This window comes from Argiope bruennichi, chromosome 1 (genome assembly GCF_947563725.1).
Source record: "Argiope bruennichi chromosome 1, qqArgBrue1.1, whole genome shotgun sequence".
Taxonomy (NCBI): domain Eukaryota; kingdom Metazoa; phylum Arthropoda; class Arachnida; order Araneae; family Araneidae; genus Argiope; species Argiope bruennichi.
The window spans coordinates 99281664-99294364 of record NC_079151.1 but is presented as its reverse complement, the minus strand read 5'-3'; positions in this window follow the sequence as shown (position 1 = coordinate 99294364).

Sequence of the window (12701 nt, the reverse complement as noted above, 5' to 3'; positions counted from 1 at the left end):
ATTTAAGACTTTTGTTTTAAAGACCAGTGTATAGTTCCAATATTGTACAGGATTAAGTCCATATTATACGCCGTAGTTCTGAATATTAAACAGCATTGTAACACTGTAAACTATAGTGCACATTTAATAATTTTTTCTATTTTTTGCAAAATTTAAACAAACGATAAAAAAATATTCCATTTTCATTTTATCATCAGCTTTATGAATTTTGTCTAAATTTGCCAAGCACATGTTTAACCCTCAAACACTTGACTTAACTCTTTACACCTCATCAACTCATCAGCAACTTTCAAATTTAGTTTCTACATTGATATATAAAGTTTCGTGTAGCATAACTCCAAGAAAGAGGGCTAAACTGTGAGTTAATAAATGCCTTAATAATTAAACACTTTTAATATCTACCTGCAACTCGGTTTATCACTGACTATCAAAATCACACTCCCTGAATTTTTATAAATATCAAGGAAAAAAAAAACTCTGATATTACAAAAATATGTCATTAAAACAAAATTCTTAATTACTGTCGAGTCGTTTTTTTTTTTTTTTTTAAATTTTCAATGAAAAGTTTTAAACAAAGCATAATCCAAGAAGCATTTTATTTTCTCATAGTATTCCAGGTGTTTTATAACAATAACATAATATAAAGCATAATAATGGCAGCATATTCCAGAACTATTTATTTAATAAACAAAATCAAACAGAACATATGATAAAGGTTTGTTTCAGATAAATGATTGAGAATTAATTAAAAATTTAAAAACGATCAAACATTCATTTAATAATGAAGAAAAAATTGTCAATTAAGGGTTTTTTTATAGTTATAATAGGATTTTCCTTTAATAATTAAGATGTTTTAATTTTATTTGTCCCAGTACTTTAATTTTCTAATTTGTTTTATTAAGAGAGTTTAAAATTGAAATCGCAACTTTTATTCAAATAAACAAACCCTTTGCATCTTCCCTCTTGTTTTCCTAAAATTCAACATTTCCCCCTTTTCTAAAGAAAACGAGGTCCACGCAACCAGGGTCAAAAGCCGAGTCCTTGGAAAATGGTTAGCGAAAGATTTTATTATTTTCTTTGAATTTGCGTATCCGGATCCCTTAAATTCGTTAGCAAGTGAACGCAGCATCACTGTGTTGCCCTCATTCATAACCACATTGCTACGTTATTGAAAAATTAAAAAAAAAAGAAAAAAAGAATAACAAGTTTTATTTATTCCGGGTGTTTCAAAAATGACCAGTATATTTCAAAAATCAATAAAAACTAAATGGGCAGCGATAAAAATACACCGTTTGTTGCAATATGCTCGGGAGAATTTACTGAAAATTTACTGAATTTTCAGGCAGAAAACTTGCGAAATTAGTTACAATTTTCAACAACAGATGGCGCTGCAGTAAAAATTTAAACTACGATATTTTCCAAATATCCACCATATCAAGCAATAACATGGCGTGCAGAAACTCGTGAATGAATGAGCAGAAACTGATGTAAACGTCTCAGGCGGGATGGCTTCACATGCAGAACAGACGTATTGCTTCAGTTGTTCAATTGTTTCCGGATTGTGCCGGTTCACCTGATCTTTCAAGTGTCCCCACAGAAAGAAGTCACAGGGGTTCATGCCTAGCGATTTCAAAATTTTTCAAACAGATCCTTTATTGTATCGCTTTTCGGCTCTTTGGTTACATTAAACTTTCTTTGAAAACTTCTTCTTGTTGCAACAACACTGTGTTCTGCGCGGAGGAATTCTAACACCAGAAAAATCCTTTGTTCTAAGGAATAAACCATTTTTTTACAACAAACTTGCAGTCTGTGAACAGCACACGCTTAAAGCAGAAAGACGACTTACAGAATGGCGAACTCAGACTGCGTTTTCTTCTATATCTTTCAAATCGCCTGCAGCGCCATCTGTTGTTGTAAATTGTAACATATTTCGTAAGTTTGTCTGCCTGAAAATTTACTGTTGTCAGAAGCATATTGCAACAGACGGTATATTTCTATCGCTGCCTGTTTAGTTTTTATTGATTTTTGAAATATACCGGTTATTTTTGAAACACCAGATAGAAACAAACTTAAAAAACATTATGGTTACAGAATAGACCTTCTTATGAACAGAATACCCCGACGCTTTTTTAAGGAATATGGACACATTTTTTCTCTAGAGTCAGAAGCCGGTTCCTTGTAAAAAAAAGGTTTTGTGGATGGATAATAATTATTCGTTCATACTGCGTATCCGGATTAGTGAATTCGTTCGCAAGTGAACGCTGCGTCACTGTGTGCGGTCCATTCATATTCACCACATTATAACTTCTCGTCTGATTGCACATTGTATTTATTATATGTACTCTTGTTTGTTTCATCATAAGTTAAGTCCGCGCTTTCTATTTTCTGATTAAAAATTAATGATATTCGTACGACTTTATTTTTTACTTCCATTGTGGTTTCATTCTGAATTGTAATCCGCGGGAATTTTAAATCTCTAAGATAAGACTGTGATAAGACTAAGATAATATCTTATTTTGAATGTGCATTTGTTGCATATTTTTATTAAATAAATTAAACAATAATAGACTATCTACAAATTACAACCTTAAAACAAAATATTTTTATTGATTCAGATGTTTTTCCTGGATGGATATTTTTTAATGAATCTTAGCCTAAAAATGATTTATAAAGATTATCGCTAAACCTTGAAGCCGCATTTTATTTTGTTTCATTCAATATTTTTTTTAGATTTTAAACTTAGTATAACTTTAAGAAAATGGAACATTTTATATCTTGTATTCCAAGTTATTACAGCTTGAAAAAAAAAAAAACGATGAATTTTCATCTTGGTAATAGCTACTAAATGTAACTAGTAACAAATATTTCTAAAGAATTATATCTGTTTGAGTATTTTACTGTATTATTAAATATAATTTATTCTCTATAATTAATTTTTTTTTTTATTTTAACTACATGCTTTTAAATAATAATGTTTATTTCCTCTATTATATCATAACTGATTTGAAATTTCTTTGTAAAATATTTGTGCGTTTTCAGTAGGCTTTGGTAATTTAATGTAAATATGAAATTAATTTTTATTTAATTAATACTGATCCTTTGATCGTGCTATGCTCATCCATTGAAATGGGATTCCCAAAATCGAAAAATGCTGCCAATTTATTCAGGAAACTTATTGAACTTTTAACATTAAGTAAATATTTGTTCTGAGAAGAAAAGTTTGAATGGGGAATTAATATTTACTCTTAATAAATATGAAAACCGATTTTCAGTGTGGTGGTGGCAATGTTTGTAAGAATTTAATTACGGAGAAATAATATTTTGGGTATTTATTAAGATTATGTGAATCCGCGAATTTAATTAGTCTGTGTGGTATGTTTCCTAAAATACATTAATTTTCAGTAGAATTTATTAAAGTTTCTTTTAATCACTGAATTTAATCATTATTAAGTGATTTTTTTTGTAATTTTTATCAAAAGGGGAACAATTATTAATGAAAAATAAACTTCTTTATCTTAACGTTGAAGTTTTAAAAAAAAATGTTGTTTATCTTGTTAGTGTCAATAGAAAATATTAGCTCATCATTCCAGTTTGAATAATGCACTAATTAAAAAGGAATTTGAAGAACTTTAATTATTTTGCTATCCATAGTTTAATTTTGAAATAAAATAATTTCTGCATTTTTCATTTGTTTATTTTCATTCATGACAATGGTTTTTAATTATTGCTTTTCCTTTCCTCAATACAAGAAAGAGTAAAATACTTTTAAATTCTTAGTATTTTCAAATGTAATGCAACTCATCTTTATTTCTCATCATGAATTTGTTTACTGACCATAATTTTTTTTTATAAATATATGTCATGTGAAATTATTTTGTTCAAATTAATGAATTTTACAAAATGCTTCTATTTTAAATAGAATTTCAATTTTTTTGTTTTAATTTTTTTTTTAAAAATATTGTCATATATAACAACTAAAGATATCCAAAAATTTCACATCACTGCTTTATAAATGAATTTCTTAAGTCCTTATATAATATTAAACTTTTCAAAATATATACCATAAAATAAGTTATTTCAGCATATAATGATGAAATTATGTATATAATAGTGCACAGTTAAAATATGCAATCTAAAAACTTATTATTACACTTTTACTATAACTGAAATAAATCATATTTCTGTGAAAAATTTTCTATAAAAAATCTTGGATGTGCTTTGTAAGAATATGTTTAGTTATAACTGAAATAAATTTTCAATATCTTCCTAAAATATTCAAATAATATAGCAATTGATTTATTTTAATAAAATAGATAATTCTTTTAAATTATGAATGAAATAGATAACACAAGATTATTTCTTCAGTGAAACTAATTCACTACAAAAAATTGTTCATTTTACACGTTGTGCATATTAATAAGAAATAGAGAATAATTACACTGAGCGAATGGTTTTCTGTTAAAAATTTTTTTAATTTTCAAAAAACTTCTTAGTTTTTTTGCCAAAATATTCACTTTAATTTTTCCAGTTGTGTATACTATAATATATTTTATTATATATTTTAAATATATATATTTTTTGTATATATATATATATTGTGTATATATTTTAAATTAAAGTAGGATAATTAAAATGTAATATATTAATTCATTCTTAAAAAAAATTGGTGTTTTATCTAGCAGACATTTATTTTCATAATAATAATAATAATATTTGATTTAATTCCAAAATATTATTCTAAATAATAAAAGCAAGATATACATTTTTTAAAAATTAAGTTTTGGTTTTTAAGCTTGCAATCCAATATAATTTAAGTCCAATAATTTATTAATCACTGGCTTTGAATTACATATTCTAATCTCTTTGTTAAATGATTCCCAATAAAAATTTTTAAAGCAAGTTATTTAAATTCAATTAAAATCTTGTAAAGATGTTTTTTATCTACATTACAATTTCACAGGAAAGAAAAATCACCCACACTTTATTGTTCAATTTATAAAGCATAGTAAGAAATTCAAACTTTTCTCTTTTTGATGTTATATGCCATGTTTATGTATTAGCAATGGAATTGTAAAAACTTTATTTGTATGAGTCTTTTTGCACAATCTTTATTTTTAACTTGAAAATTTAATTAATTTTTATTTAGAAATGGAAGATAATCGAATTTTTCATGAATACTTGAATTATGAATTTGAGGAGAATGAAGATATAAAAAACAAAGTAGTTGAAGAAAAAAAAAATAGCCATCAAAAAGAAAATTAGGATGCAAATATTGCTGGAAAACAGTCATTTGTAAAAGAATTCAAGAATATAAAACCTGTAAGATTTTATTCTTTCTAATATTTTTGCTTCATTTTTAAGAATATTTTAATTTTTAAATGGGTTATCCAATATTATAATATTATCTAAAAATTTATTAAATATTAGTTAATTTTCAGTCATAATACTTACATATAATCAATAAATACTTTCTTGTAGTATTAAATTTTTAATGAAACATTTAGTTTTTTTATTGTGTAGAAAAATACAAACTGCTTGGAAATAAATTTTTGTGTTTAAATTTTAATTGTTTTATAAACAAACCATGTCCTACTTGTATATTTGTAATAACTATTATTAATTTTTAGCTATATATTATTCATTACTTGTAATTTATGAATATATTCACATCATAATTTGTCTTTTGTATCTTTTTTAGTTATCCAAAATTATATTTTATATAATATATTGTTATATTCTATAACTGATAAATCTAAAATAGCTTAAAAGTGTGAGATATTATAGAATACTTACAAAAGAACAAATTTAAAGAAAAATTAACTATGAGCACTTTCATTGTTCAGTAAATTTCGAATACAGGAGTTTTTAATCTATTTGATTTGATTTTAGTGGAGCAGTTTTCGTAAAGCATCTTTGATGTTTTTTAAAACTATTTTCCAAAAATATCATCATAGAGAGGTATCATGATAAAGGCCTTGTATCATTTATATATATTTTAATCTTTTTAATGATGCCGCTTTTTTTAAATGTAAAAAAAAAATGAAGATAATTTTATACACATAACATTACTTTTTGCTGTTATGAATGTCAAGACATTTTTGTTTCGACTAACATCCGATTGCAGGTTTTAATTGAAAGATAAGGAAACTGAAAACACTGTGCAGTTTTATTATCCTTTCGCAATGATGTAAAAATATCCAAATTATTTTTACATTAATCTTTGCAGTATTTATTAACAAATGTAATATTCAATTTACTGAATGATTTTATTTGCTTTATAGTTCTTTGAATTAGTATGCTTCAATCTAGCTAATACATTGTTAAGCATACTTATATAATACTAATAAATTAAGCTACATCATTTATTATTCAAATCATTGCACATTTTGCATGAGGAGGAAGAAAGTGAAATGGCACTACTTAATAAAATAAGAATTATAATTTATCTGAAATAGGTTTTACAAATCTCAAACAACTTGATTGCACTTAAGGAAATTCATGTAAAAATAAACAGGACAGGCAATTAAAACAATATTATTGCATTCTTTATAACAGATTCTAATTTAAAAATACTACATTTAAAGTACCATTTATGTAAAATTGTACTTAAAAAATCTTTCCGAATAATGAAAAGTGACTAATGAATAAATTTTTAGTGCAAAAACTGAATATTAAACAACTCAATGGAACTTCAAGTACTTATAGAGATGAAATTAATTTTAGGTGTTTGGGTGATGCATTTACATTTATAATGCACTTTTAGAAACATTGTAATATTTTATGAAAAAAAAAATTCATTTTTAAATTCTAGTATCAGATAATAAACTAATTGTCATTTTATAACTCAGTTGAAATATTTGGAAATTCATTATTTCTTTCAATATTCCTCTAGGAAAGAAAATGGTTATCTCCTATTAATGAGATTTTTTTAAAATTTAGAAATCTAACTTTTTTAGATAAAATTAAATGAATTAGTTATCAATTCTTTATTAAAACTAGAATTATTGAATATGTGATTAAATTTAAAAGTTAATTTAGTTTTGCAGTATTATTTATTATAATAATTACATTCAATACAAAATGTTTATTGATTTTAGTAGAGGGAAATTACTTAAATTATATTTATTACAGCTTTATTCAATTTTTTTCGAAGTAGTTACAATAAAAAATATCATTCGATTCAGAAATATTATTTTTATCATTTTCCATAACACTCGAGGCTACAATTTCTTAAGTTTATAACTATGATACTCGCAAAAGTCATATGAATGGGTTCTTTAATATATAATAGTCCATATCTATTTAGTAATGATGCTTGTTTTTAAACTTTTAATTTCTTTTTTTTTTTCATTTTTTAACAGTAATTGATGGAACTGCTTTGTTTGATTAGTTGGCAGTACCTTTATACTTATTTTTGATTACATGAAATTCTACCAGAATTGAAATATTTCTTTTGTAAGGTGGATTTTAATTTTATTGATAAACACATCATATTTGAGGGAAAAAAAAACTGAAATTTATGGTACATTAAGTTTTATCAAAGAAATCCATAAATCCCTTTTAATAACCTTGATCTAAAGAAAGGATCATTCTATACATTTTAGAATTGAACTTATCACAAACAATGCGCTGCCTCTGCTCAGATTTATATGAAACTGCGAAACACTGCGATTTTCATACTCTTGTTCCTGGAATTGGTCGTGATTTTCACATGGCGTTAAAATACGGGTTTAATTCTGCAACAAGTGATTTGATTTTGTTGCCAGTTAGAGGGTTCCTTTGGGGAATTTTAGTTTTAAAATTTAATGTGTTCATAAAATTTTATTCAAATCTATTTCAAATTCCCCATATTACTTAAATCAAAAGTAAAGAGGAAGATGTTCTAATATCTTAAATTAAATGTATATACTAGTGTATCATGTAATTGAAAGATATATCTATAATTTTGATTCTGTTCTTGTGAAAAACACTTAAGGTCGAGCATTTATTCCGTATTTTGGTGGCTTTTAGTTACTTTCATTCAAATGAAAAAGCTCCTCATTAGAGATTTTTCATTTGTAGTTGCCAGCAAGTTAAATTAAAGTAAGCACAATTTTGAAATTAAATACAATAGATGAATTAATTCTCCACATATATGCAAAAAGAAAGTTTTTTTTTTTTTTTTTTTCAGTTTAGTAAATAATGAGTATGTAAATGATATGAAAAATTAGTTCTAAACACTACAAGATAAAAGAGTGAATTTTTAATAGAAACCAAGAAAGACATTTATTTCTCTTAATTCACCTCAGAAATATTTATATATTATAAATATATTGATGTTTTTCAAATACAATATTTCCAGAAATCACTTTTGTTTCTATTTTCCCCTTTAGATGGCGCTCAATTGCAAGGATGAATGAAAAGAAGTTTTCAATGTAATTTTTTAAAAAATATAAGAATTAACCTTTCTTAAAGTTTCTATCATAATTTATAACAAGGAAATATTAAATTTTTAAATTTAATAATATGTTGATATATAATATACTTATTTTATCACTACAGCCAAATTGGCACACGATTTGTTACATTTATCGAAAGTAGATGGCAGCACAAGAGATGTTTGATAACCGTTTTGAAAAGGTTTTTTTTTTTTTTTTTTTTTAAATAAATATATGATAAAATACATCTTGTCGACTTCCCCCTTTTTTTAAAGAAACGCATGCACGCACAATTTGAAATAATATCAAAATTTTCATTAATTTGATGAGAAATTTAAAATTTCCTTTCAATTATTGTTATTACAAGAATTTTTCCGAATTATGAAAAAATAGCAAGATTGAAAAGTGCGAGAAAATTAATTTCAACTTATTACCATTAAATTTTAGTAGAACTGTTTCATATAATGATAGAATATTCCTTTTACTCATTTTACTCATAAGACACCTTTGCCTTTCATATAAAAGAAGAAACGCTTTACAGCACACACACACACAAAATGAATATATAAATATATATATGAAATGAAAAAAAAAGGTATTTCTTATAAAGTATAAATCATTTTCTGGTATAAATTAATATTCTATATCGTTATATATATTTTTAAAATATTCTATACTATTTATTGTACATTCCATCAGTAATAATTTCAAAAATATTTATCTATTGTTATATTTGTATTGAATTCACTTGACTCATTCTATTAAAATGAATTATATTAGTTTATGATTATACTAATAATGAAAAGACAGGTTGTAATGCAATTAGTATTTTATTAGTATTATAATAATAAAGCATGTGTTTTTTCAGACATTAATTATTGCGGTTGTAAAAAGAATTAAAAAATTATTTTCTTTCATTTATTTCTTGAAACTTTTACTACAGTATTACTTTTTAAACTAAAATACACTTTGAATATTAGTGATAAATAAATTTGTAATTTTAGAATTTAAAAAATTACTATTATAAATTATTTTAAATTTTTTGGGACTTGATCAGTTTTTTTCTTTGTATATTTAATAAATTTTTATATTGTCAAACTGATTTTTTATTTGCTAAAAATCATTAAAAATCCGAAATCAGCTTTTACTTTATATTGCTTGTTTTATAAAATTTATAATAGTAATCATTATTATTATTATTTTCTTTTTGTCAAAAATCTGAAGTTTCATTCTAGTGATACTAAGAAGAAAGGACGTTTAAAAAATACTGGGTGCTCCCACAAAGTTGTGAGATCAAAATACTACAACGAATCTGTAATATTGTTTTCCTGCATAATTAAAATTTTAGTAAGGAGGGGAGATTTATATACATTTTGAATGAATAGTCAAATATTCTAAGGTATTGGCAAATATTTAGCGACTTGGCGAAGAATTTAGTAATTTTACTTTAATTTAGAATTTAGTAATTAAATTACTAATTTTATTCAAAACACATTTTTCACATATTTACAAGGAATTTCTTCTACGTATGGAACAGGAGTTCATAAACTAAAATTAAATTTAAATAACTAACTAAATTTAAATTTTGCGGCTTATTCTTAAGAAACCGAATCTACAGTAAACTGTTTGATCCACATACTTTCATTCCCCCCCCTATAAGAATGGTACACGTTCTTTCGGAAATAGATTTTATAGTCCAAAAAGGAACTTTTCTTATAAAAAAAACTATTATTAAATATAATAAATATTTGCTTAAATGATTACAAGCCGTTTCGCAATTAATGCACAGCCTAACTGAATAGAAATTCCATTAGAAAGACTGATTATGAATAGATAGGCAGGGGTTTGAGTTAAAAAGAGTCGTTTGTTTGGATATTGAGCTATTTCGTCAGTGTTGCTACCATATGTTTTAATGAAGATTTTATTCCCACATGACATTTTTGCAAATTGTGTAAGAAAGATTGGATGTCTACATCACATTTTTTTTTTTTTTTAAATTGTGGAAGGATACATATACATTCTATTACTTATCACTACTCTCTAAAAATTGACTGTATCTTACTTAGATCAGGAATCTGTGTTATAGAAAATGTTATAGAAATATCCGTGTTATAGAAATATTTGCATATCTTCTATAACATCTAAATATGCAATGATAAAGAATATCTCATCACTTTCTTCAATATTCCACAACTTTAAAGCGGAAAAAAAAATATTTTTCTGAATCATTAATAAATATGATGGCATTTTTTTTTCCAAATGTGGTTTGAGCATAAGATTGTATTTGATGTACTGTTGTCAAAAATCCGTAATTAGTTGAGAACCGTATCCATTATTAATTGAGGACTTTTAACCGTTATTTGTTGAGCAAATTTGCACTTTCCTTTTCTTCTGGCAAAATTCAAGAACTTAAAGTAGGCTGTGTTGATTGTCAAATGATGACATGACACATTCACATTCATTTATAGAGGAGACTTAGAAATTGATGCTAAGAGATGAACACCATCCTGATTATTATGGTATAATTAAGATGCCAAAATTATAAATTAAACTTTAAATTATTTCTTAATCAATCTAATTTTTATTTTTAATTTCATAAAATATCTTATTCTAATATATCATTACATAAAGGTATACATAAGATAATTTCATACATAAATACGCGAGTTCATGTAGGTAGTAAGTTATAATTAATAATAACAGATCACAGTCATTATCACACTGTGATCGGTTATATTAACTCGTTTCCATTAACAATTACTTGTTTACATTCAACAGTTACTTGTCACTCGATATCACTCGTTTCCATTAACAATTACTTGTTTTTGTTAATACTAAGAACGGTTGTTATTTATAATAACGGATTAATTAAATGAAACATAATGTAGATAAATTGCATGAAAAAGTCTGTAGAGAGTAAAATTTCTGCCCATGAAATTTTTAAATCCCTTAATATGCATATTTTTAAAAATATTCCATGGAGCTAGACCATTTCAAAGAAATAAAAAAAAAGGAAAGTACAGACTATTGCAGGCCATATGACTCTGACATATATTGGATAAAAGGTCATACAATGCAGTAAAATAGCCCACATTTTATTATTAAAAAGTCCAGATTCATCATTATTAATATTTTATCTATTTTTTATACACTGATTTATATTTATTTTCATTTGTTGATTTCTATAATTTTTCCTATAATCACATATTTTTTAATTGTTTCCTTTTTTGGACATATTCATTTATTTTAAAATATAACATTCATTTTCATTATGTAGAAAATTGTTGAGAAGCAGGCAATAATAGGCAGGCTGGATAAAATCAAACAGAAACAGGAAAAAAGTCAGTTTAAAAGTAATTGGTGATATTTGAAATTTTTATTTTTGTTTTCTGAGAGACTTCTCTTAAAATAAAAGGTTGAAATTTGTTGGGAATTCATTTATTTTAACCTTAAATAATATATCTAGCCTTATTTTGGATGAAATTTTTTAGGCTTTTGTACCAGTGAAAAATTGTTATTTTATTAAATATCACGAAGTTTATTTAATTATGCTTACACATTATTTTGAGCTAATCTAGCAGTATTTATAACATAATATATATTTATAAATTGGTTTAAGTTATAATTTATCAAATCCATTGAAAGCTAATTTATATAAATATCATATGCAAGGAAATAAAAATATATTTGTTCGTCATAGCTGAAATGTCAACACAACCACTATCACAACTTGAACCAAACTAACTCTTGTGCTAATGAACCAACAAACTCATTGTATTTGTAAATAATTTCTTTTTTAAACAATTTATTTTTATTCAAAAAGTTACTTGACATAAAATATTATAATAAGTAATTATACTATATACACATTAATTTTAGTTCAAATGAAAAAATATTTTGAACCAAACAGATTCAATAACTTCCTGTTTCTTCAAAAATTAAAAATTTTTATAAATAATTTTGTTAAAAAACTACAAAATCTTAATTTTTCCCATAAATTAATACTTTTTACAGAATAAGATGTTTATATGAATTCACATAGTTGTCTTCAGCGACGCATATTTATGAATATTGTTCTCTGCTATGATGTGTATTTAAAAGTCGACAGTGCTTATGTACATTTTTTTATGTTTATTACATGAAAAATATAGATAATATTGTTTTCATACTCCATGTTTACAATATTTAAAATGAAGAAATCAATTTTCAAAAATGAATTTCAATATCCATTGACTATTAAATGATCATAATCAGTTTTGAATCAGTTTTTAAATACGGTACTTC